The sequence below is a fragment of the Onychomys torridus genome, chromosome 5 (genome assembly GCF_903995425.1).
Source record: "Onychomys torridus chromosome 5, mOncTor1.1, whole genome shotgun sequence".
NCBI lineage: Eukaryota > Metazoa > Chordata > Mammalia > Rodentia > Cricetidae > Onychomys > Onychomys torridus.
This window is the reverse complement of record NC_050447.1, coordinates 37,563,665-37,590,199: the sequence shown is the minus strand read 5'-3', so window position 1 is coordinate 37,590,199 and position 26,535 is coordinate 37,563,665. Positions and strand designations below refer to the sequence as shown.

Below are 26,535 nucleotides of genomic sequence, written 5' to 3'. Positions count from 1 at the left end.
AGGCCTCAGAGACCCACACTTCAGCTCAGGCTAACATCGGGGGGGGGGGGGGGGGGATTCTGGGAATTCTGGGGAGGAAACATTTTATATCATTGTGAGAATACTTATTTCTCCTACTACTTCTTAAGCATAGCTTAAGGTAGATCCTCAGCCAAACCTACCAAGAGCTTGGTGACTGACCTGCCCAGTGTGTTAAATGTTAAGGGACAAAACGATGGCATGCCTTCACCTAGAGGCAGTCCGTTCTTGACTGTAACATTTCCTCCTCTAAAGAAGTAACCCTAAAAACGTTTAGGAGATGGGCTAAAATTGGGGGCTATAACTCATTTCTACACAAAAATCTAGAGATCTGACTCCAGCACTTTTCACCCGAAGGGATTACTATCTGGGCTAAAGTTAGTCCTTACCCTCCCAGATAGCATCCAGGCAGGATTTAAGAGGATTCTCTATGTCCTGTTACCATCATTGGCCCTCTGAAGAGGTAGCCCTGCTTGGTTTCTTCCTGGGGTGGGTCTCGGACAATAGTTGTGGTGGACCCCATCTAGAAGACTGCAAATAAAAGTCAGTGAAGTATAGTGATACTTTTTGTATTGAAATGTGGTTTTATTTGTATGTTAATAAAGTTGCCTTGAGGTCAGAGCAAGCCGGAACAGAAGCTGGGTGGTAGTGGTGCACGCCTTTAATCCCAGCACTTGGGAGGCAGAGCTAGGTAGATCTCTGTGTGTTCAAGGACACAGCCAGCATGGCAGACACACGCCTTTAATCTGGATACAAACCACAGAAGACCTGGAGGTCTGTACAAACAGGCAGTGATGAGGAGGTCATGTGGCTGGGTTTACAACCAATGAGAAAACAGAACAGAAAATCTATAAAAAAGATAGGACACACAGAGGTAGCTCTTTTGCGGAGAGGAAGAACAGCAGAAGCAGTCAAGGGTAAGGTTTTTCCACTCTTGCTCTGACCTCGTGGTTTTTAACTCTGCAATTGGTTCTGTTTCTTATTTAACAAGCCAGTTACATCTACAATTGGCGCCCAACATGGGGCACAAACCCACGACCCTGAGATTAAGAGTCTCATGCTCTACCGACTGAGTTAGTCAGAAGAGACCTCTGGTGTGGGACAGAGAAAAACCAATATTTTATTTAAAACAGGTTGATTATAAATGCAATCTCTTTCTAAAGATAAAAAGGGGATATGATATAGATATGATAGGATGAAAGGGTAGATTAATGAACTTACTTCTAAAGAGCAACAACTCATTTAAAATGTTTTACATTGGTATAGATTTTAGTCTATTGATACAAACTTAAAGTTAATTTTGTTATACTGTGTGTATATTTCTACTCTTGTTTAAGGCATTATGTTTGTACAGCTCATTTAAAATTGTAGTGGATAATTAAAAATAGATTAATAACTGGTCATCTGTGATAATCATACTCATAGCCATGTTAGTTAAGTCTTCTAGGTATACACAGAGATATTTCAGATAGACAGGTAATCTTCAAACACTTCAAAGGTCTACAGAATATGGCATTTAAAATATTTTTAAAATTTAGACTTTCTGGACAGTGAGACATGTCTGCTCCTGGCAGCACCAATTTACTTCAGAGAGGAGGATGGGCATTAAAGACACTTCATATGGAGTTTATCTTCACCTTGGTAAAAATAGCCATTTGGGCAAGAAACTGTTCTTGCCTGAACTGCTTGATCGACTGGACATGCAGGACCCATAGAAAGGTGAAGGGGAAGTGCTGTGGATATCACTCTGTATAAATAAAGTGCTGATTGGCCAGTAGCCAGGCAGGAAGGATAGGGTACGCAGGACAAGGAAGAGGAGGAGGCTGGGAAAAGGAAGGCTGGAAGAGACACTGCCAGCCACTGCCAGGAGAAGCAACATGTAAAGACACTGGTAAGCCACAAGCCATGTGGCAAAGTATAGACTAACAGAAATGGGCTAAATATAAGAGTAAGAGCTAGACAATGGTAGGCATGAGCTAATGGCCAAGCAGTTTAAATAATATAAATGTCTGTGTGTTTATTTTGCAAGTGGGTTGTCGGACTAACAGGGCTTGGTGGCACCTGGAGAGAAGCTCTCCAACTACAGTGAAGAAAGAAGAGCTCGGCTGGTACATGGAAAGAAAAATGTGGGAGAAGTAGGAAAGAGTTACTAGCATTACAAGACCTAGACAGAGAGCTAGAAGAAGCCAGAACAAAATAGTAGGTTTTTATGGAGCAAATTTAGGGTCCTAGCAGATATATACACCATGTACAAGAACACAGAATTAGTTACCTGTTTGACTCACCTGTGATTCTGCTGTTTGCCCAATACTAAGCTGTCTACAGCTTACAAAAAAAAGCATTTTTCCCTGAGTTATTACAACTCACTACATTGCTATTTTGATATATCATAGTATCTTAACAGGAACAGACTTAAAACAAAACTTAACTCAGATGGGCAAAAGTTGGCCCCAGGCCAGTGAAATGGCTCACCTGGCAAAAGCACTTGCTTGCCCCACACCTGCTAACCTAAATGCAACCCCTGGGACCCATATGGTAGAAGAGAATGACTCTCAACTCCACTTGCATACCATGATACACATGTCCTGTCCCTGAACCTGACGTGCCCCTCCACCCCCCCACACACACAGAATTGGTCAAAATTATCAAAAGTGCATTTTAAAATCAAAACTAAACATTCTGGATCCAGGGAAGATGGATGAGCACATGCTACTCTGTTCCTCTAAACCAGCAGCTCTCAGCCTGTGGGTCGCAACCCCTTTGGGGGTCATCCAATGACCCTTTCACGGGGGTCATATATCAGATATCCTGCATATCAGATATTTACATGATGATTCAAACAGTAGCAAAATTACAGTTATGGAGTAGCAAGGAAATAACTTGATGGTGGAGGTTCAGCACAGCTGAGGAACTGGATTGAAGTGTCCCAGCATTAGGAAGGCTGAGACCCACTGCTCTACATGCCTACAGCTACTCAACAAAAGCCATTCCACAGTGTCCTAAGGACTCTCCTATGTAGTGACAGCAGCAGACTGCAGATGCACGACTTCAAGTTTCCAGGAACCTAACAGACAGGTTTTCACTTTCCCTCCAGCTCTGTCTAGTCTGGACTGACGAAAACAAAGCAGAAGTGCTCACTGGAGAGAGGAGGAGGAGCTCTGTCAAAAGGGGAAATCCTTCTGGGCTTTCTGCTCTAGTCCTTTCCTTGTTCCTCCACTCCAGCTCCTATGCACTACTGCAGTACTGGTGGTGACAGGCATGATGCACAGCAGCCATAGGCAGACACAGGAACACTGGGGGAGAGGAAGGAATTTGTTTCCCTGACTAGTTATTAGTGGTCATGATCCCAAGACTTTAAGTAGGTCATCTCTTCCCTTCTCTCTCTCCTCCAGTGGATGATAAAACAATAAATTCATACTTTAAAAAACAAAAAAAGGCTTAACAACTCTTAATGTTAAAACACTTAAAACACACCTAAACAATGCATCTAAAAAATAAAAAGGCCAGGTGGTGGTGCAAGCCTTTAATCCCAGCACTTGGGAGACAGAACCAGGCAGATCTCTGCGAGCTCGAGGCCAGCCTGGGCTACAAAGTGAGTTCTAGGACAGGCACCAAAACTACACAGAGAAACCCTGTCTCAAAAAAAAACAAAAACAAACAAACAAAAACACACAACACAAAACTAACAGATATACATAGGAAAATAAATAAAGCGGAGGAAGGTGAGTTCAAGGCCAGCCTGGGCTACATAGCAATACTGTCTTTAAAAAAAAAAAAATCAGCCAATAAAATAAATAACAAATAAGAAATGTAAAAATCAGGCATGGTGGTGTGCACCTATATTCTAAGCAACTAGGTTGGCTCAAACAGAAGGATCACTATTCTGTACAACATACTGAGGCCTCCATCAAAAATAAGTAGGGAGCTGGAAAGATGGCTCAATGGTTAAGAGCACACATTACTCTTGTAGGGGACCCAAGTTTGAGTCCCAGTATCCAGGTGGCAGCACACAACTGTCTGTAACTCCATCCAGGGGGTCTGATGCCCTTTTCTAACCCACATGGGCACCAGGCACGTACATGGTACACATACATACAACACACATATATGCAAGCAAAACACTCATACAGATAAAATTAATTAAATAAATCTACATTTTTAATTTAAATCCACTAAGCTCTTGGATGAAAGACAATGCTGAAGTGGTCTCACTTGACAGTCATTTTCTGTGCCCTTAGACTGGACCTACTAGCCATGAAGACTAAAGAGGCCTCTACTGGGTTGGGGATTTAGCTCAGTGGTAGAGCGCTCGCCTAGCAAGCACAAGGCCCTGGGTTTGATCCCCAGCTCAAAAAGAAAAAAAAAGAAAAAGAAAAAAAGAGGCCTCTTCTGCTCTGAACCGGAGCTGTCAAGTTGTCTAGAAACAAGTCTCTAAGTGGCTGACTGAAAGACAGTACCCGGCTGGGCGGAGATGGTGGTGGATGCCTTTAATCCCAGCACTCAGGAGACAGAGGCAGGCGGATCTCTGAGTTCAAGGCCAGCCTGGTCTACAGAGTGAGTTCCAGGAAAGGCTCCAAAGCTACACAGAGAAACCCTGTCTTGAAAAACCAAAAAAAAAAAAAAAAAAAAAAAAAATGCTGCCTAGTAAGTTAAGTCCCCTTTTTTAAACTTCTAAACAGGTAAAATAAAACTTAAAAGGGGATACAATGCTTTAAATATGTGGGAAAGAGCAAAGATAAACAGTTGGTACTTCTCTTTATGTAAAAAAGCCTGTTCTGAAAATCCTAGCCATGTCCAATACTACAAAGGAAAGCAATAAGGAATGTGCCTTTATTTGGCCAAAGTGCTAAAGAGTGAAACATTCTATGGAAATAAAACACTGCAAGTAACAGCAACTAAAATAAAATAAATTACAAGGAAGGAAAACTACCCAGGTACAGAAATGAAACTACTCAGCCAACTTCTTCACCTGCCTTCCCTAGTCTTGCATAAATAAGCCTTGGATTTAGGGTCTTAGACTGTGAAAGAGATTTTTGAATGACAAGTAGAAATGGGAAAGATAAAGCAAAGTTCTCAAACCCTTAAAAGCACACTCTCAGTATCATAACATATCCCTCGGATACAGGAGCTACAACGATCTTAAGCCTTTAAATGTGTACTCTCAGTATCAAAATGTACTCCTCAGACATGGAACCTGAAACAGAAATGTGCTGCTCTATTAGAGAACAAACTTGAAGAAACTCGCCAGCCCAAATAATAAAACAAAAACTCTAATTAGCACTGTCAGCCAAGCCACCTAGGGCAAAAGCCTAACGACATGGCTAGGCCTCTGCTCCCACTAACTTAAAAATAAGGATATATCTGTAAATATTCCTTAAAATGGAATCCAGACATGACATATGTAATTCTAATGAGAGACCAGGAGTTAAACAGATTCTGGGGCAGGCAGAAAGATATGGAGGGGCCATGGGCAGGTAATAAAGGTGGTAAATTTTCAAGATAGCCAGCTTCTTCCTCACCCTCCTGACTTGAGATAAAAGCCTGGCAGCTTCAAACTGAAGGATGTGTAGGCTTCTGTCTCCCATCAGCAGGAGGCCTGCTGATGGACGGCTCAACAAGTTCAAGGCCTCCTCAAACTTAACAGTTGGGCGCCAATCAACCATCCTATTTCTCCCAAACTGACCAACCCTAAATTAGGGGAAGAAGACTCTTCAGTCTTAAAAAACTGAGCCTTGGAGAAGCGACTGGAATTTTCAGCTTTCCTGCTCCATCTGCCTTACAGAAGGTCATTCTCTCGGTGTCTGCTGCATGTGTGTTTCCTCGGCCTCAATAAACATGTTTCTTCAAAAAAAAAAAAAAAAAAGGCCAGGTGGTGGTGGCCGCGGCACACACCTTTAATCCCAGCACTCGGGAGGCAGAGGCAGGTGGATCTCTGTGAGTTCGAGGCCAGCCTGGTCTACAAATTGAGTTCCAGGACAGCCTCCAAAGCTACAGAGAAACCCTGTCTGGAAAAACCACAAAAAAAAAAAAAAAAAAACAAAACTTAAACCGTGGTGGCACATGCCTGTAATCCCAGCACTCGGGAGGCAGAGGCAGGTGGGATCTCTGTGAGTTCGAGGCCAGCCTGGTCTACAGAGTAAGTTCCAGGAAAGGCGCAAAGCTACACAGAGAAACCCTGTCTCAAAAAACCAAAAAAAAAAAAAAAAAAAAAAAAAAAAAAAGAGTTGTTGTGGTCATGATGTCTCTTCACAGCAATAAAAGCCTAACTAGGATACCCTGTCTCAAAAAAAAGTATCATTCTTTATGAGTGAAATATAATTCCCTTCATTAATCAATACCATCAACCAGATTCATAAAAGGAAAAAAATAAAATACTCTAAACTTCAATAAGAAGCAAACACACTGCATACTATGTACATAACTGAACCACAGTGAATAAGTCTGGGAATCTTAAATTCAGAAAGCTGCAGGATCAGGTGCTTAATGAAGAAATTAAAAATAACAGTTTAGTGCCCATGGGACTATGTTATAAAGTTCCATGTAACTCAAGAAAACATAGAATACAAGAAATAGCATTAACACAAGCTTTGTTCAGATCCAGTTCAAGCTGGGTGGTAGTGGTGCATACCTTTCTTTAATCCTAGCAATTGGAAGGCAGAGAGTTAGAGGTCAGCCTAGTCTACAGAGTGAGTTCCAGGGCAGCCAGGACTGTTCCACAAAGAAACCTGTCTCAAACAAAAACAAAAACAAAAGAGAGAAAAAAAAAAAAAGCAAAAAATAGATCCAGTTGGGGGGGGGGGAGTAGTAAAAAATATAGAATCCAAAATCAGTGCCAATCACAAGGAGCTGGAGAGATGGCTCAGAGGTTAAGAGCACTAGCTGTTCTTCCAGAGGTCCTGAGTTCAATTCCCAGCACTCTCATGATGGCTCACAACCATCTGCAATGGGATCTGGTACCTTCTTCTGCCCTGCAGGTATACATGCAGACAGAACACTGTATACATAGTAAATAAATTAATTAATTTAAAAAAAAACACAAACAAACAAACAAAAGAACTCAAAACTCTAGTGAGGAAAACAGTATTTAAGTTCAGCCACATAAAAAAAAAAAAAAGAAAGAAACAGATCAATGGTAAAAAGAAAATTTTTATATACAAATAAGTCAAGTTTTGTCATGGCCAAAATAATTTAGTATATTTGGGCCTGTTTTTCTTTTCTGAAATGGCTTTTTACTGAATTCAGAGTTTCTCCAATTTGGTAAAGATAATGGAGGACATAGACTACGCCTGCTGATTTGCCCACTGTGTCTGTCTGGCATAGCACCTTAATTACAATGGTATTTTTGCAGGAAAAAAAAAAAAAGTCAGTCACATCAAAATAAAGAAATATTAACCAACAAATTTATTTCTACTTGGGTCAGATTTTTTTTTAACATTGAAAGGATCATGAAAAAAAAAAAAAAAAAAAAAAAACTGCTCGCTGGGCGGTGGTGGCACACGCCTTTAATCCCAGCACTCGGGAGGCAGAGGCAGGCGGATCTTTGTGAGTTCGAGGCCAGCCTGGGCTAACAAGTAAGTGAGTTCCAGGAAAGGCACAAAGCTACACAGAAAAACCCTGTCTCAAAAAGACAAAAAAGAAAACTGCTCATTTTCTGTGTTCCTCTGGATTTTTTTTGTTGTTAACTTTAATTTCAAGCTAGAGACAAGGAACTGTAGACTGAGAGCTATAAAACCTTGGGATCAATTACCTGGGGTGATTCCTAGCTCCACCACTTAATAGTTGTGTGTCCTTGAATAAATGACAAACTCTGACATCTTCAGTTTCCTCATCCGCAAAATGTGGAGAGAAATAAAAAATTCTCCATTTGAATCTAATCCATGTAATGGGTACTATTTATCTGGACAATATAAGTTATCTGGTTATACTGTTGAGTTGTTGTTGTTACTTTTTTTTAAAGGCAGGATTTCATGTGACCATAGCTGACTCCAACTAGCTGTAGAGTTGCTGACTTCTAACTCCTGATTCTCCTGCCTCTCTATACACACACACACACACACACACACACACACACACACACACTTTAGTTCACTAGATAAATGCCATATATCATCGAGCTACAACTCTTGCCCTCTGTGGTCTTTTAGTACTTTGAAAAATAAAGCCTGGTGTGGTAGTACATACCCATAACTCCAGTGCTCAATGATACACAGTCGTTTGCCTAGTATACACAAGACCCTGGGTTCAATCACCAAAATCAAAAGAACAACACAAAGTGCTGGAGAGATGGCTTACCAGGTGTGCAGGCTAGTCTTATGTCAACTTGACACACAAACTAAAGTGGAAGGAGGTAACCTCTGAAAGGAGGGAACCTCAAATGAGATGCCTCCATAACATCTGGCTGTAGGACTAAGTGATGAAGGGGGAGGGCCCAACCCATTATGGGTGGTTCCATTCCTGGGCCCATGGTTCTGGGTTCTATAAGAAAGCAGGCTGAGCAAACCATGGGAAGCAAGCAGTAAGCAGCACTCTCTATGGTCTCTGAATCTGCTTCTGCCTCCAGGATCCAGCTGTTTGCATTCCTGTCCTGACTTCCTTTGATGATGAACAGCAACATGGAAGCAAATAAACCATCCTCCCCAACTTGCTCTCTGGTCACAGCGGTTCTTCGCAGTGATAGAACCTTAACTAGGACTTGAGCACTTGCAAGTCTGAGGGCCAAAGTTCAGATCTCAGCACCCAAAAGCTCCAGACAGCACTCCTGACTGCAACCCCAGCATTGGGGTTACAGCATTAGGAAGGGTAGAGACGGCAAAGACAGGAAATCTGGGGTTTGCTGGCCACCAGTCTAAGCAAAAGAACAAGGACTGAGCTCCAGGTTCACAGAGAGACCATGTCCTAAGGGAGTAAGGGGGAGAACAATAAATAAGACATGCCTAAGGTCTGAATATCACACACAGACACCAGGAACTGGGAGGAAGGGGGAGTGCACGAGAAAACTGAGGTTATCTAGTTACCATGCTAGCAAAAGGCATTCGATGACTTTCTAAGGTCCTTAGCCTACCTTCAATTTACTGAACTCCTGATTCTCCTGTGTCCAACACCACCTGGTTTGTTCAGTGCTGGAAAATTAAGAGCCCCCTGCATGCTAGGCAAGCACTACATCCTCAACCTGTAAAATTCATTTTAGAAAACTTTTACTTTTCTGAGATAGGGTCTCACTCTGCAACCCAGATTAGCCTAGAACTAACATTCCTCCTGCCCATGTGCTAGGATTGCACATATACAAAGCCATGCCCAGCCATTTAGAAAACATTCCGTCCAAACAGCTAAATAAAACTGGATTTCAGAGATTAAACTACATGATGTTATTTTATATGTTCAAAGAGTAATTAAAATTACCAACATGGGGAGTGGGGGGGAGGCTGGAGAGATGGTTCAGTGGTTAGTAAATAGTACTAAATGTTCTCCCAGAGGACCCAAGCTCATCTCAAAAAAATTACCAACATATATTAAATTACTGATAAACTCTCAGAAAAAAAAGTTAATCAACTGTCTATATTGGTTCTCCTAAAATTCATCACCCAAATTGAGAAAACAGTCAATTTCCAGAATCTATAGAACTATATGTGGGATAAAGAGCCCTCACACGGAGTGACACCATTTTCAAGCCAAGATCACCATTTTCTGTTCCATGAAATGCTTACTTCATCACTCCAAGATAAGATCCCCAAGGCTGTGTCCTTGGAAGTTCACCTTATCTCTCTCACCTCTAAAGTATGAACACAATAAATAGGTTTTTTATTGGATCTGAAAGAGGAAAATAGTCTTATCTAAAGAATATGTATTTGTCCTTCCAAACAAAGCACATGAAGTGAAGGTGTACTTGCTGTACGGCTTCAGAAAAAAGCAGCCAGGACTCAGCCCAGTTCCTGGCCCAGACAACTTTCTCCCCACATCAGAACTCACTACGTGCTGAGAGCTCTGAGCTAATGACTAAAAAGCTCCTATGGTTACAAGGAGTTCAACCTAAAGACATTTGAATTCTACGTCTTGAAAAAATAAATTCTAAACTGAGGGCCAACTTTTCAACATTAAAATCACTCCTTTTCTCTCCAACATGATGCCGTCCGTTCTTCCTTGATAAACACTGAAAAAAGGCTTGAGTAAGTGAGACTGCAGTTCCTTTGCCACTGATTACGACATAATGTCCTAGTCATGGATTGTGTGGCTGAGACTAAGAAACTACGTTAACTAGACAAAATCCTCCCTACTTTCCCTCTTGTCCTATCCACATGGTCTATACTTTTACGTTACCTGCTATACAAAACTCCCATGCCAGATTTTGTTGTTTCATTTTGTCTTTTGAGACAGAGTTTCTCTATGTAATCCTGGCTGTCTTGGAACTTGCCATGTGGACCAGGCTGGCCACGAACTCAGAGATCTGCCTGCCTCTACCCCCAAGTGCTGGGATTAAACAGGAAGTGGGGATGGGAGGGGGCAAAGTGGTCTTCTGTATGTGATATGTGTGTGTGCACAACTTCCAAAGAACAAATGTAATTATCTTAAAAAGGGGGGGGGGGGGGCAAGCAAGCCAGCTAGTTTAAACTAAGAATGGGGATTGAGCTGGGTATGATGGCACAAGCCTTTAATCCCAGCACTAGGGAGGCAGAGGCAGAGGCAGATGATCTTTTTGAGTTTGAGGCCAGCCTAGTCTACAAGAGCAAGTTTCAAGACAGCCAGAGCTGTTACACAGAGAAACCCTGTCTCAAAAAACCAAAGAGGCTGAGCGGTGGTGGTGCAAGCCTTTAATCCCAGCACTTGGGAGGCAGAGGCAGGTGGATCTCTGTGAGTTCGAGGCCAGCCTGGTCTTCAAAGTGAGTTCCAGAAAAGGTGCAAAGCTACACAGAGACACGCTGTCTCAGAGAGAGAAAGAAGAGATTGAGCTCAGGGGACAGAACACTTGCCTAGCACGATCAAAGTTCAATCCCCAGCACCATACAAACCAGGCACAGGGCACAAGCAGGTCCCAAATATTTAGGCTGTGGACACAGGAGAATCAGAAATTCAAAGTCAGCTCAGAAAATCAAAGTCAGGGGCTGGAAACATAGCTCAGTTGTCAAGAGCATGGAATGTCTTTCCCAGGTTCAAGTCATATCATCAACATGGCAGCTCACTGCGGTCACTCCAATCTGTCCAGTAGCCCTCAAACATACATACATGCAGGCAAAAATACTCATACCCATAGAATAAAATTAAAATTCAAAGAAAATTCAAAGCAACCCTGGTCTACATGAACCACTGGTTAAAAAAAAAATCAGAATTTTACTTTCCAGTAGCGTTCAGTGTCTTAATGCTTTTCTTAGGCAATATGAAGTGAGGTAAGAACATGGAAAGAATGCATAATTTCCTCAATATGAAGATATGTGATATGTTCATAAAAGTAAGATCTACAGAGTTAAGGAAGGTTAGTACTAGAACACTACTGGGTCAGCAAGATGGCTCAGCAAACAAAAGGTGCTTACAGACAAGCCTAAAACCTGAGTTTGACTCCTGGAACCCAAAATGAAGAAGGAAAAAACCAACTCCCCAAAGTTGTCCTCTGACCTCCAATGTGCACCATGGCAGGCGTGCACCACCTCCCCAACACACACACACACACACACACACACACACACACACACACACACACACACACAATTCATTCATTAATAGATGTGATAATGAGAAGACACGGGCTAGAGAATAGATCAGTGAGCACTTGTTGCTCGTCTAGTTCAGTTCCCAGCACCCACATCAAGTGGCTCACAACTGTCTTAACTTGCTCGAAAGGATCAGAGTCCAACCTCCTCAGAAATCTGCACCCACATGGGATGCATTCACACAGACACACACTCATCCACATAAAAAGAAATAAAAATTAAATCTTTAAAAATTTAAAAAGAAAAAATTCAAGTAAGATTCCCAACACCCACATGTCAGCTCACAATAACTCCAGTTCCAAGAGATCTGGATCCCTCTTCTTGCAGGCATGCAAATGGCACACATACATACATGCAATGCAGGCAAAACATCTAAACACATAAAAATAAATAGAAGGTTACTGTTTTGCTAAAGATCTTAAATATCTTTGAGGCACGGGGTTAGTTATTTTATCAGGTTTCACACAATTTCAATGCAATAACACTAAACTTTATATGCTGTAGTTTCCAGTTCAAAATACAACTTACTAATTATTAATCACTGTCTCAGATTGCTCAGAAAAACAGATACGAGAAGTTCAAATGAAGAACACAGTACCCTGTGAATTACAGTATACTATAATTCTAACTCTCAACTTGGTCAGTTTGGCCTGAATCATCTCTAAGTAAAATATTAATGGAATTTCTGTCTCCTCAAAGCAAAGGAGTATGTGCTAGAATGTAACCACAGAGAGATACCAGCGTACCCTGTGTAGGGCAGCCAGCTGGCATCCCTCTAAGAGGTCTTAAGTTCATTTCTCCCTTAACTGCCACAGCAATCCTTTTTTACATTTAACTATTCATACCAAACTTCAACAAAACTGAAAATTTAAAAAGTAGACATATAAATGCAAGCATACTACCAAACAACTGAACAGCTTAAGATGCATGAGTAGGAACAAAGGTCAAGTAAACAGCAATAAGTAAATTGGTTAAATATCAAATTTTACACTAAATACTACTAAACTAAGAAGCAATTTTTACCTTTCTCACCCTAATGTTATTAACAAAATAAACAATAAGTGTCATCAAATTATCCAAACAAAACTTTAACTGTGCCTAGTATGAATGAATGTAAGTGCCTTTTTCCTTTATCTTTAAAAAAAAAAAAAGAGGAAAAAGTCTCACTACGTAAACTCACAGATCATCTGTCTGCCTCTACCTCGAGAGTGCTGAGATTAAAGGCACGAGACACCACTCCACGCCTAGAATTTGCTTTTTAACTGAAACAAGTAAAGGGGAACCATGAATGAATAAAGCAAAATCATAAACTTTCAACCTTAGTAAGATGTCATAAGACTTACAGAATGATGAAAGCAGAAATATTAAAGTTATTTAATAATAAGTTTCCAACCCAAGCATGGTAGCATACACATTTAATCTCAGCACTCAGGAGGTAGAGGCAGGCAAACTTCTGAGTTCAAGGCCAGCCTGGTCTACAGTACAGAGTGAGTTCCAGGACAGCCAGGGCTACACAAGAAACCTTGTCTCAAAAGCCAAAATAAATAAATTAAAAATAATGTAAATATTCCCTAGCATATTCTTCATGAATCCAAACTCTGTTACATCTGAATACTCAAGAAACAGAAAGTAGGCCTCAGAAAAACATAGCATAACACTCATTTTAACCCATTTCTGGTTTGTAACTTATTAGGAATGGACACAAAGAGTGACAACAGTGTCAAAATAGCCAGGCGGTGGTGGCACACGCCTTTAGTCCCAGCACTCAGGAGGCAGAGGAGGGGGTCTCTGTGAGTTCTAGGCCAGCCTGGGCTACACAGAGAAACCCTGTTGTTGTATAATATTATTTTAAGGTGTGTGTGTTACTTTTGCACAATTATGCTGCATTTTTAACTCTGGGAAGCTGTGTTACTGTGCCTGTCTAACACAGTTGATGGTCTAATAAAGACCTGAACGACCAATAGTGAGGCAGGAGAAAGGACAGGCAGGGCTGGCCTATATCCTCTCTCTAGAGTATACAGAAGTATATAGAAGGAGAAATCTTGTAGGAGGAGGAGCCAAAGAAGGAAAGGACATCAGGGGCCAGCCACCCAGCTACACAGCCAGTCACAGAGTAAGAGTGAAAGTAAGATTACAGAGTTAAGAGAAGGAAAAATCCCAGAGACAAAAGGAAGAAGGGATAACTTAAAGTAAAGCTGGCAAGAAACAAGCCAAGATAAGGCCAGGCATTTATAGGTAAGAATTCACCTTTGTATGTATCTATTTGGGATATGGGTGGTGAACCCACCAAACTAGCAAAAACAATCAACAACAACACCCTGTCTCAAAAAAAGTGGCAAAATAAACACCTAGAATGAATTCAGTAAGAAAGCAAAGGAACTGTATGAAGAAAATTATGAAATCCAGGAAATATTTAAACAGAAAAAAACAAGTCAGTCACCCAGAATAAATGTCAAGCTTCCAAAATTAATGTATGAATATAATGCAATTCCAAGCAGTGTAACTTTTTTGGTTTTCCAAATTCCAAATTACTTTTAATCCACAGATAATAAAAATGAATGTTTAAGAATAGCCAAAGATGCTGGATGGTAGCACATACCTTTAACCCTAGCACTCAAAATGTAGCCCGGGCTACACAGAGAAACCCTGCCTCAAAAAAACACACAAAAAAAAGAGTAGTCAAAAGATAAAAAAAAGTGCCGGGCAGTGGTGGCTCATGCCTTTAGTCCCAGCACTCGGGAGGCAGAGCCAGGCGGATCTCTGTGAGTTCGAGGACAGCCTGGTCTCCAAAGTGAGTTCCAGGAAAGGCGCAAAGCTATACAGAGAAACCCTGTCTCAAAAAACAAAAAAACAAAACAAAAAAAGATAAAAAAGCACAGTCATAGCTTTTCTTAACAACAAGTTTCCATATAAAGCTATTATGTCTTTTAAATTTCAGGACAGCAAAATAGGATCAGCAAGATGGCTCAGGTAGGGGCACTTGCTGCTCAGTACGATGACCTGAGTTCAATCCCTGGGACCTACGTGGTAAAAAGAGAGAACTGACTCTTGCAAATTGTTCTCGCACGCGCGCACACACAAAAAAATTAATTAGAAATGTGGGAGCAAAGCAAAGATATTAAGGGAAGAAACAAAAAACATAATACATAACAAGTGACATAAATGAATTGAGAAAAGAATGATTCCTTTAATCCTGGCATAGCTTACTCTCTACATAAGTCACATAAGAACCTATACTGACACACATTGTGGCTCACACTTTGTATTCCCAACACACTGGAGGCTGAAGAAGTAGTGGGAAGCCAGCAGAATTACATACTGGGTTTTAGGCTAACCTAGACTACAGAGTGAGATTTTTTCTCAGACAAAAGCAAACCCCCCATCTCACACTATATGTTAACTCCATGTTATTTCTAGAACTAAATAAACCATTCTTTTCGGGTTGGGGATTTAGCTCAGTGGTAGAATGCTTGCCTAGCAAGCGCAAGGCCCTGGGTTCGGTCCTCAGCTCTGGAAAAAAAAAAAAAGAGAGATAAAAAATAAATCATTTGCTGGGCGGTGGTGATGCACGCCTGTAATCCCAGCACTCAGGAGGCAGAGGCAGGCGGAACTCTGTGAGTTCAAGGCCAGCCTAGGCTACCAAGTGAGTTCCAGGAAAGGCACAAAGCTACACAGAGAAACCCTGTCTCGAAAACCAGAAAAAAAGAAAGAAAGAAAAAGAAATATGTATGACGATATAGAAAGCTCACTGCTAACACAGGCTTGTACAAGTACCTTTACCCATTGAGCAACCTATTTATAAGAATCTGGGGGTTGGGGATTTACCTCAGTGGTAGAGCGCTTGCCTAGCAAGCACAAGGCCCTGGGTTCGATCCTCGGCTCCAAAAAAATAAAAAAAAAAAGAATCTGACAATAGAAATATATATGTAAACATGTGTGTGTGTGTGTGTGTGTGTGTGTGTGTGTGTGTGTGTGTATGTGTGTAAAAAACCACTTTGGAGGGCTGAAGAGATGGCTCAGCACTAAAAAAATCACTTGATGCTTTTCTAGGGGACCCAAGTTCAGTTCCTAGCACCCAGGTCCAGCAATTGTAACACTATCCACCTAAAATTCCAACTCCAGGGGATCCAACACTCTCTTATGGCCTCTATGGACACATACATAATACTAAACACTGATACATAATAAAAAAAATTTAAAGTATACTTCTGTTAAATTTAATATCCCATGTTAGAGATTCTATTCATAGACTCAGCAAATATGGTAGTATCTACAGTATATTTATTGTAGTCTGTAGTGACAAAAACAAGGAAATGAGAGCTGGAGATGGTCCAATGGTTAGGGCACTTGCTGCTCTTGCAAAGGATCTGTTTTGTTTCCAGCATACACATGACAACTTATTAACTGTCCACTAACTCCAGTTCAGGGAATCCAATGGCCTCCTCTCTGGCCTCCCAGGTACCAGGCATGTAGGTGGTACATATATATGCATACAGGCAAAACATAAACACACAAAAATAGATAAACAAATCTTTACTCCTTTTTTTTTTTTTTTTTTTTGGTTTTTCGAGACAGGGTTTCTCTGCATAACAGTCCTAAGCTTTCTTAGAACTTGCTTTGTAGATAGACCAGGCTGGCCTCAAACTCACTGAGATCCGCCTGCCTCTGCCTCCCAAGTGCTTGAGATTAAAGGCATGCACTACCACCACCCAGCAAATAAATCTTTTTTGGAAATGACCTAAATGCCCATAAGAAAAATCAAAAAACTAAGGTTTATCTGTGCTATAAGTCATAATGGAACTGTTTAAAAGATCATGATGAAAATATATCTACTGACCTCAACATGTTATAAGAGGCTTTTGCTTTTTATTGAGTAATATAGTTCAATCTTTCTTTGGTAAACACAATTTCAACATATGCACATTTACGTCAGCACAGTATATAAGAGCGAACCCAGGAACACTGACGGATGACCACCGTCTATGCTAAACATATGGAGAGTAACCGTGGAAGACCTGAAGGAAATTAATAGCTTTCGTAAAAGCCTTTCACTTTATTCACTTATTACAATAGATTGTATTCGTTTATATATAAAAAATTTGAAAAACAAGGGGTTGGGGATTTAGCTCAGTGGTAGAGCACTTGCTAGGCCCTGGGTCTGGTCCTCAGCTCTGGAAAAAAAATTTTTTTTGAAAAACAAAACTGGGTTTAGTGGACATACCTTTAATGTCAGAACTTTGTGAGTTTGAGGCCAGCAGAATCTACATACTGAGTCCCAGGCCAACCAGGGTTACAGTGAGGCCCTGTCTCAAAAAGAAATGAAAAGTGAGCCAGGCAGTGGTGCATGCCTCTAGTGCCAGTACTAGGGAGGCAGAGCCAGGTGGACCTCTATGAGTTCGAGGCCAGCCTGGTCTACAGAGTGAGTTCCAGGAAAGGCTCCAAAGCTACACAGAGAAACCCTCTCTCTAAAAACAAAAACAAGCAAACAAACAACAAAAAAATACCCAAACATTTCAAAGAGACACAAGTAAAGATTACCTGCTTTCTGTTTTGTTGCTGGTGTTTACACATTAGAAATAATTTATAGGGGGATGGAGAAATAGCTCAGTGATTAAGAGCACTGGCTTCTCTTCCAGAGGACCCAAGTTTAATTCCCAGCACCCACATAGCAGCTCACAACTGTGTATATTGAGGGTGAAGGATGCACATGTGGAGATCAGAGGATAATCTGCTCTCTTCCACCTTTACTTGGGTGCTAGGGATATCAAACTTAAGTTACCAGACCTGTACAGCAAAGCAAGCACCTTTCCCCACTGAGTAACCTCACCAGTCTGAGAAATAATTTTATAAGGGATCAAACAAATACAGGACACTTTCTGGATTAGTAAGAATATTCAACAAACTATATCAATGTGTACTGAGCTAAAAACAAACAAAACCTTTTACTGTCAATTTCAATGTAATATTTTATGTGCAATTTCTAGGACAGTGTTTTGATTTTGATGTTTATAAATGTCCTGTTCTCTCAATGTGTTACAGCTGATATAAGTTGTTTTGTATATCTGAAGACAAACTTTTTTTGCTGACATCAACTCTTCCTGTCACAAGTAAAGGAAATGCAACAGAGTCCCATAACTAAGTCAAGACCCTGGCTGGCTGCTCTGGACTGGACTAATTACTGTATGTCAGAGTACCTTAACAATTCTATATTATTTTCACTCATGACATCCATTCTGCAGAATAACCACTAAGTGCCAGGCATTGCACTGTGTGTGCCACAAATTTGAATTTTGGTTTTTTAGAAGCACAAAAAAAAAAAAACTAAAAACAATCTAGCACATACTTTCATTACAGATGTATTGGAATATCAAACATCAATACTATATCAAATATATAGTGTTGAATGAACACCTTTAATCCCAACACCTGAGAGGCAGAGGCAGGCAGATCTCTTTGAGTTCAAGGCCAGCCTGATCTAACATAGTGAGTTCCAGGACAGCCAGAACTACATAGTGAGACCCCCGGCTCAAGAAAATAAATAAGTAATCAGGGAACAGCAAAAGTTGGGGGGGGTGGACTGTACAAGCAGCAAAAAAAATAAATAAAGCTACTTCCTCATTCTACTGTCTAAATACCTCCTTTTTTTTTTTTTTAAGTTTTTTTTTTTTTTTTTCCTCCGAGACAGGGTTTCTCTGTGTATCTTTGTGCCTTTTTCCTGGAACTCACTTGGTAGCCCAGGCTGGCCTTGAACTCACAGAGATCCACCTGGCTCTGCCTCCCAGTGCTGGGATTAAAGGTGTGTGCCACCACCGCCCAGCTAAATACCTCCATTTTTAAGCAAAATACAGAACCTATGTTCCAACTACAGGAGAAAATAACACATTTTTAAATTATCAAATATACAGGTCTAGCACAGCTGCTCAGCAGGTTAAGGTGTTTGCCACTTAGCCTGACAACCTGAGTTTGATCTGCAGGACCCTCGTGGTAGAAGAACTGACTTCCTCAAATGGTCTTCTGAGCACACCACATGAGCTCTGCCTATGCCCATACTCACATGCATGTGCACACAAATAAATAAATATAATTTTAAAAACATATATTTGTTAGCCAGGCGGTGGTGGCACACGCCTTTAATCCCAGCACTTGGGAGGCAGAGGCAGGCGGATCTTTGTGAGTTCGAGGCCAGCCTGGTCTACCAAGCGAGATCCAGGAAAGGCACAAAGCTACACAGAGAAACCCTGTCTCAAAAAACGGGGAAAAAAAAAAAAAAAAAAAAGTTATACTGCCAGGAAAGGTTCTTTCTTCTTGAAACTAAGTTTTGCCCCTCAACCATCATATCAAAACCTAATATTTTACAAACTCTATACAGTGTACTTGATTATTCTCAGTTTCCTTAATCATCTCAAACTAGTATATTTTTAAACGTCATATTTTCAAATACTTCAAAATATTATAAGAGAAGCCTTTAATAAGACCTTTTAAATATTAATGTATCTTTTATTTCTTTAGCTTGAAACTAAAATTTATTTTATTTTTATTTTTGGTTTTTCACGACAGCATTTTTTTCCTGTGTAGCCCTGGCTCTCCTGGAACTCTGTAGACCAGCCTGGTCTGGAACTCAAGAGATTCACCTACCTCTTCCTCCCATGTGCTGGGATTAAAGGCATTCGTCACCATGACAGGCTCAAAACTGAAATTTCTTAATAGTGAGAATTAAAAATTACCTTCCCTAACTTAAGCTATAAAAGCACATCCGGGGCTCTTCTTACAAGCAAATAATACAGGACCCCCCCCTCTTCTTTTCTTTTCTCTTCCCCCCCCCCAATCTGCTCTCAGTGGTATAGCCTTGGCTAGCCTGGAACTCACTATTTAGACCAGGCTGGCCTCAAACTCATAGAGGTCTCCCTGCCTCTCCAAGTACTAGTTTAAAGGCATGTGCCACCATGCCCAGCCTACTTTATGATAATCCTTTTAAGATTTTTTTGTTTTAATTATGTGTATGGATATGTACATCTGTGTGGGAATATGTACAAAGAAGTGCTGTTGACCATGGAGGCTAGAAGAGTGTCCAAATCCCTGGATCTGGAATTACAGATGGTTGTGAGCCACCTGACGTGGGTGCTGAGAACCAAACCCAGGTCAGTGTCTGCTATACTGTGCCCTCTTAACTGCTGAACTATCTAGCCATGCTCTCGGTGGCACTCTTAACCCAAAGGCTTGTATTGGAAAGAAAAAAAAAGTTACTTCACAGTTACCAAGATCCTACCTTCCTGATATCTGTTACTACCAGGAGTCGGACAGGCTGGAAAGTCAGGCATGCTCAATGAAGCAGGAACACGGGAGACAGCAAACAAGCTGGAATTAGCAAGGCAACTGCAGGCAAAAGGGACCACAGTGTGCTGGCAATAGGATGCCTTTAAGTATTCACACAGAACGGGGCCACAGATAGCATCTTTAAAAAGAAAAAGGAAAGGGGCTGGGGATTGAGCTCAGTGGTAGAGCGCTGGCATAGCAAGCGCAAGGCCCTGGGTTCGATCCTCAGCTCTGGCAAAAAAAAAAAAAAAAAAAAAAAGGGAAGAAAGAAAGAACAGAAAAAGGAAAAACTATTTTCTTTTTAACTTATTTAATCTTCAATTGACAATGATTCTAACTTAATTTTATTTTCCAATGGTCTCAATAAGCTTTTTTTTAAAGGGCTAAACTTGCAAGTACTTAGTGAAAAAGCATTTTTCTTGTCAATCATCTCACCCTAGCTTTGATACTAAAGTGCTAGCTAATGCTGATTTAACAACTTTAATAAGTGGATTGTTATTTTCCTCATTTCTAAACTTTCAAACTTTCACATTCCTAGTAACCAATACTCATGCCCAATTAGGTATTTTGTATTATTCCTTCAGAGAAGAAAAAGGAGCTTGCAGGTATTTTCAAGATAGAAATGACATTCCTTTTCACTTTCTCTTCCCTTCATTGAAATGAAATTTTCTACACACACACACACACACACACACACACACACACACACACACACACCTATTCTGGAAAAGTTCTAATAACATATTGACAAACAAGATTTTCAAAACATACAATCCAAGAAATATGAACTTATATAAACCTGTATGTTCCCTTGTTGTGGTAGTTGTTATGGTCTAGTTACAAAGCTATCCCTGGCAGTCATAGTATTTGCTATGCAGATAAGGCTGACCTAAAATTTGCATTGATCTTCATACCTCTGCTTCCTGAATGCTAGATTACAGGCCAAGAGCTACCATATCCAGATTTACATGGCCTCTCAATTCTAAAATTGCTTTCTACTTTTAAATATCCTGCCTGAACAGTAAGCTGAGTAACCTAGAGCTTGAAAACAAAAGCTTGTAAATTGAGGTGTAGGGAAGCTGAAACAAAATGTATGAGTTTAAGGCCACCCTGAGATACACAGTAAGACCTTGTCTCAAAAACAAATAAAGGACCAGGGCAATTGCTCAGCAGGTAAAAGCACTTGCCAAGCAAGATGATCTGAGCTCACTCTTCAGAACCTATGTAAAAAGCATGTTTGGCACATCTGTAACCCCAAGATGGAAGGCAGGGATAGAAGAGACTTCATCAACAAGGTAGAAAGCAAGAACTCTTAAAAATTGCCCTGTGGAGGCTGGAGAGATAGCTCAGAAGAACATTGTCGCCGGTGGTGGTGGCACAAGCCTTTAATCCCAGCACTCGGGAGGCAGAGGCAGGCGGATCTCTGTGAGTTTGAGGCCAGCCTGGGCTACAGAGTGAGCTCCAGGACAGGCTCCAAAGCTACACGGAGGAAACCCTGTCTCGAAAAACCCAAACAAACAAACAAACACTGTCTGCTCTTGCAGAAGACCCTGGTTTGATTCCCAGCACCCACATGGTGGCTCACAACTGTCCATGTATCTCCAATTTATGGCCTCCATTGGCACCAAGCATACAAATGATAAATAGACACTATATAGGCAAAACATCAACACACATAAATATAACTTTGTTTAAATTTAAGCTGTCAGGGTTGGGGATTTAGCCCAGTGGTAGAATGCTTGCCTAGCAAGCACAAGGCCCTGGGTTCAATCCTCAGCTCCACCAAAAAAAAAAAGTGAAAAAAATTTAAACTGTCTTCTGACTTCTACACTCTCACATGGCATATATATGCATGCACTCACACATACATATACAAAATAAATAAAAATTTGAAATATAAAGTGATAAATATAAAATATATATATATAAATATAAAATAATAGATATAATGAAGATTTTTAAAAAGACAAAAATCAAGAACTAAAAACAATTCATAAAGCAATAAAGATTAAAATGCAGGCCAGAGGGTTGGGGATTTAGCTCAGTGGTAGAGCGCTTGCCTAACAAGCACAAGGCCCTGGGTTCGATCCTCAGCTCAAAAAAAAAAAAAAAAAAAAATGCAGGCCAGATGTGGTGGTGACATACACCTTGATCCTAGGAAGGAGGCTGAGGCAGTCAAAACTCTTGAGTTCGAGGACAGCCTGGTCTACACAGGTAGTTCAGGACAGCCAGAGCTACACAGGGATATCCTGTCTTGGAAAAATAAAAATAAAAAACAAGAACAGAAAGATTTTACTTTTTTTTTTTTTTTTTTGTACCAGCACATGCCTGAAGCTCCCTAGAGGCCAGGGGTGAGTCAGACCCATGAAACTAGAGCCATAGACAGCTGTGAGTCTCCATTGGGTGCTGGGAGCCTGACCTCGATCCTCTGGACGAGCAGCCAGTTAATCATCTCTTCAGCAGCCTTAAAGGTTTTATGTTTACAGTCTCTTCAATTAAACCTAAGAGTTTTCAAGTTTAGGGGTCTATTGGTTGGTTTGTTCGTTTTGGTTGGTTGGTTGGTTGGTTGGTTGGTTGGTTGGTTTTTCAAAGCAGGGTTTCTCTGTGTAGCCCTGGTTGTCCTGGAACTAACTCTGTAGACCAACTGGCCTCGAACTCATAGAGATCCCCCTGCCTCTGCCTCCCAAGTGCTGGGACTAAAGGCATTCACCACCTCTGCCTGGCAGGAATAAGCATCTTGAAATCTGTCTTGACACGTAAATTCCAATTCAACTTTTTAAATTATAAAAATATAAATATAAAAAATGACTCATTTGGCCTTTTATCTGTTTTCATAAAGAGTTTTTAATGATTCATTTAAAACTTCTTGGGTTTGTATCTGCTTTGTATACTGTTTAGTTTAAAAACTTTTTGTTTTTGGCTTTCTGGGAAATAAGAGTGGGATAAAACCTGTAGCTTTAAGTGTGCTAGGCTACCAATGCCACTACCTGGCTTTTTAAAAATAATTTTGGGTGAAATATCAGCAAGGCATTACTGGCAATTTCTATATTTATAGTTTCATTCTAAAATTCACCCTTAGATTGCGTAATTGCTGTCAGTAAAACAGACTATATCAAAAAACATTTAACCACAATAGAAAGTGAATGTCGCTAGATCTACCCTGGAGTGGCAAATACCTACATTGGGAAGATAAGAGACTATCCAAGCTCCAGGCCAACCTGAGCAACATAGGAAGACTGTCTCAAAAACCAAAAGCTAGGCCTAGACTGATGGCACAGACCTGTTCATCCCAGCTACTCAGCTAAGGTACGAGGATCACAAGTTAAAGTCAGCCTGAGCCATTTAGCAAAATCAAGTTTCAAAAAAAAGGGGGGGGGGGCAGCAAGAAGGAAGGAAATAAATGGAAGTTTACTAAACACAAATGTTAACTTCTAGTGCAATTCTCAACAGCCAAAACGAGATAGACACTTATATATGACCAATGAATGATACACAGAACAGCACTTTGCTAATCTTTGTTTGGCAAAGGTGTACTTTCTCCAGGTAAACTACAAACCATCTAAGAATGAATGACATTCATATACCATAATATGAACTGTTAAATAATTTTTAATAGCTCTTTCAATACCTGTTCAGAAAATGAACTCAAAAACAGAACATTTCAGTAGTAAAGTACAAGGAGATAGTGAGTTCTTTTTAAAGCAAAAGGAAACTGAACAACTTCAGAGCAACACTCACAGAATTACTAATTACTGCTAGAACTCCTGTCAAACAGTAATTAACATAGTTCGAGGGGGTTTCTTAAAACAAACAAGAGCACAGAATATTTACAGTGAAAATACTGTCCTCTTTGACACTGTATGACCTGTAAAGAATTCACCTGCAGTCTTATTTCAAAAGCTTCATAAGAATAAAGGATCAGAGGGCTGGAGAGATGGCTCAGCAGCTAAGAGTACTAACTGCTCTTCTAGAGGACTTGTATTCAGTTTCCAGCACACACATGGCAGCTCACAACTGCCTGTAACTCCACTTCCAGGGGATCTGAATACCCTCTTCTGACTTCCACCGGCACTGGGCATGCACGTGATGCACATGCAGGCAAGACACTCATACGTGTAAAATAAATAAATAAGATAAATCTTTTAAAAAATTTAAAAATAAAGCATCATTATAAAGTTTACAAGTACCAAGAGATTTCACTCGGTTCAAGCTATAAACTTAGGTTTTGAATCACTTAACTGTGAACTCAAAGAAGTGCTTCTCTTTTGCAGATGTAAAAACCTGGGCTGAGGTAAAATAGGGGTGACTCAACCCCACTCACCTAACCTGAAATGTAGGAAATAATCAGTGATTTATTGTTAAATTTTTTACTAAAGCACGCTAGACTGCACACTGACAGTAAGAACAGAATTAAAGTAATGAGGCTATCAGTACTTCGAGGATCCACAGGTTTCAAATAAAAACTTAAGAGTATATAATCTGGCAAATACTACAGGCAACGGTGGGAATGGATGCTTAAAATCTAACTACCCTGAGAAAAATCAACACATGAAGTCAGCAAAGATCATTACTACACAAACACCTGAGAGGTGAAGTCACTAGGAGATCATTCAGCTCACTCTTCTGTTAACTAATCCCTACAGGAACCAAAAAAGTTATTTTCCTCTCCCCCCAGGTCAGATTAATATTCTCCAAGGGCAGATTTCCATGCTCAAGCATATATAACGCCAAAAGAAAAAAGGAAGAGGTAGGGGAGTATCGGTTAAGTGCCCAAAAGCTTAGTGTTCAGGGCAGAAAGGAAATCCAGAAAGTATTTTGACAGCTCCTTCCCACCTAAAGCCGCTCTGCCTGCTTTAAACCCATTCACTGCTGAAATACACCCTAAGTGGTTCGACAGCTTTCCAACACCAACCCTAACTGGGAAGCATAACCCACAGATCAAGGCAATAAGGAAGATCCGGAGAATTACTAGAAACTGACGTCCGCAGAACCAAGAGTTGGAGCGGAGGGTGAACAGTACAGTCGCAGGTAAGTTTTTTTAAAAAGGAAAGACAAAAAGGCGGAAAATTTTGGACCAGAAGTTAGTTGGAAGGTTAGAGGGAGGCGAGGCCGATGTCCGGTTCTGAGCGGACGGCATTGCAGGGACAGGCAGCATTACCCCTGCATGTGAAAATGCTGAGAGTTCTCAGATCTGACCCGAGTCCACGACACAAGAACGCTGATACGTGGCTCGGAGAGGACACGCGGGGGTGGGGCCCGCCCGCCCCGCTAAACCCTAGGCTCCCTGAACCGGCTTTCAAAGGAGGATCGCAGCCTGATAAAGTCAATGGGTTCAAGGAGGCCTGCACCGGCAGGACAACGCCACAGTAAGGAAAGCGGCCGCGCACCGAAGCTCCTGCTCAGAAGCCTCCGAGGGTCGGCCCTCGGGAAGTCCGAGCAAGCTCCGGGGCTTCCCGGTCCCACCTGACCCAACCTGGGTCCTCCTCACCCCCCAAGGGCTGAGACCGGACCCCTGGGACTGACAGGAGGTTTCCAGCCAAAAGCTCGCAGCCGCAGCAGAGCCAAAGACACAACCCGCTCTCAGTGCCGCGAGTGACACTCACCGGCCCGAAACCTCGAATGAAACCAGCAGCTTCGGGGGCGGCGGCAGCAGTGGCAGCAGGAACCGAACATCCAAAATGGCGGCTCCCTCGGCCTCACCACCGCTACTGCAGGCGGAGGGATCCCGGGCAGGGAGGGAGTTTCTAACTCACTTCACGCGCTCCTGAGAGGACGTCGCTCCTCAGCTCCCTCTCCTCGTCAACTCCGCGTCCCTTCAACTGCAACCTCTCCTGTTTCCCACCTCGGATGACCCGAAAACTCGGACCCTGCCGAGGACTATTTGCCAAGGAGGAGGCGACTGCGCCTGGCAGAGCGACGCAAAGCGTAGCAAGGGTCGGGGCTGTCACTGATGACGCTAGACGCGGCTGCCGAGTCACCGCTGAGATGAGTCTGCGCTAGAAAGATCCGGCCATCCCCAGAGTCAGAGCACTTTGGTTCCGCTTGGCGGCAGGATTGGGGAAGGAAGCTGTGCTACCAGGAAACGGTGGGGCCACCTGAGGGGGCGGGGCTAGGCAAAGCAGCTTGCTGGAGAAGTGGGAGGAAGAGGCAGGTGGAGATGCCGGACACTTAACCAGGATTTAGTCATACAGAATTCCTAAGTCGTTCCCGTCACCTTGAATCCTTAGCTTTCTGTTCAACTTTAGAAGCATGCTCCAAGTGGTCTTGGAGTCTATGGTTTTATTGTATCTTCGTAACAATTGTACAAAAACAGGTATAAGATGAAGCAAAAGAATGGGTTCCAAGCACAGCACCTCCCACTTAATCTCGCCAACGTTACAGTTCCCTCCTGTGGGAAAAGAGAATCTGCACAAATGACAGCCAAAACTCTAACACAACAGGCTTTCAGTCTACGATTCAATGAACTAATGACCTAAACCAAAGAAAGTCTAACTAGACAGTTCTG

The 26,535-nt window shown here is 41.5% G+C and overlaps 1 protein-coding gene across 3 annotated transcripts in view; it reads right to left on the bottom strand.

Annotated features, from left to right (window-relative positions):
• Window positions 1-25,975, bottom strand: part of Ap1g1 (adaptor related protein complex 1 subunit gamma 1) — a 93,146-nt gene extending 67,171 nt beyond the window's left edge. Inside the window, exon 1 of one of the 3 annotated variants that reach the window (XM_036187150.1) lies at window positions 25,634-25,975. The gene's annotated coding sequence lies outside the window, so the exon portion shown is untranslated. The remainder of the gene's footprint in view (window positions 1-25,633) is intronic. The other 2 variants (XM_036187148.1, XM_036187147.1) reach the window with 2 other exon arrangements.
• Between the last annotated feature and the right edge of the window lie 560 nt (window positions 25,976-26,535).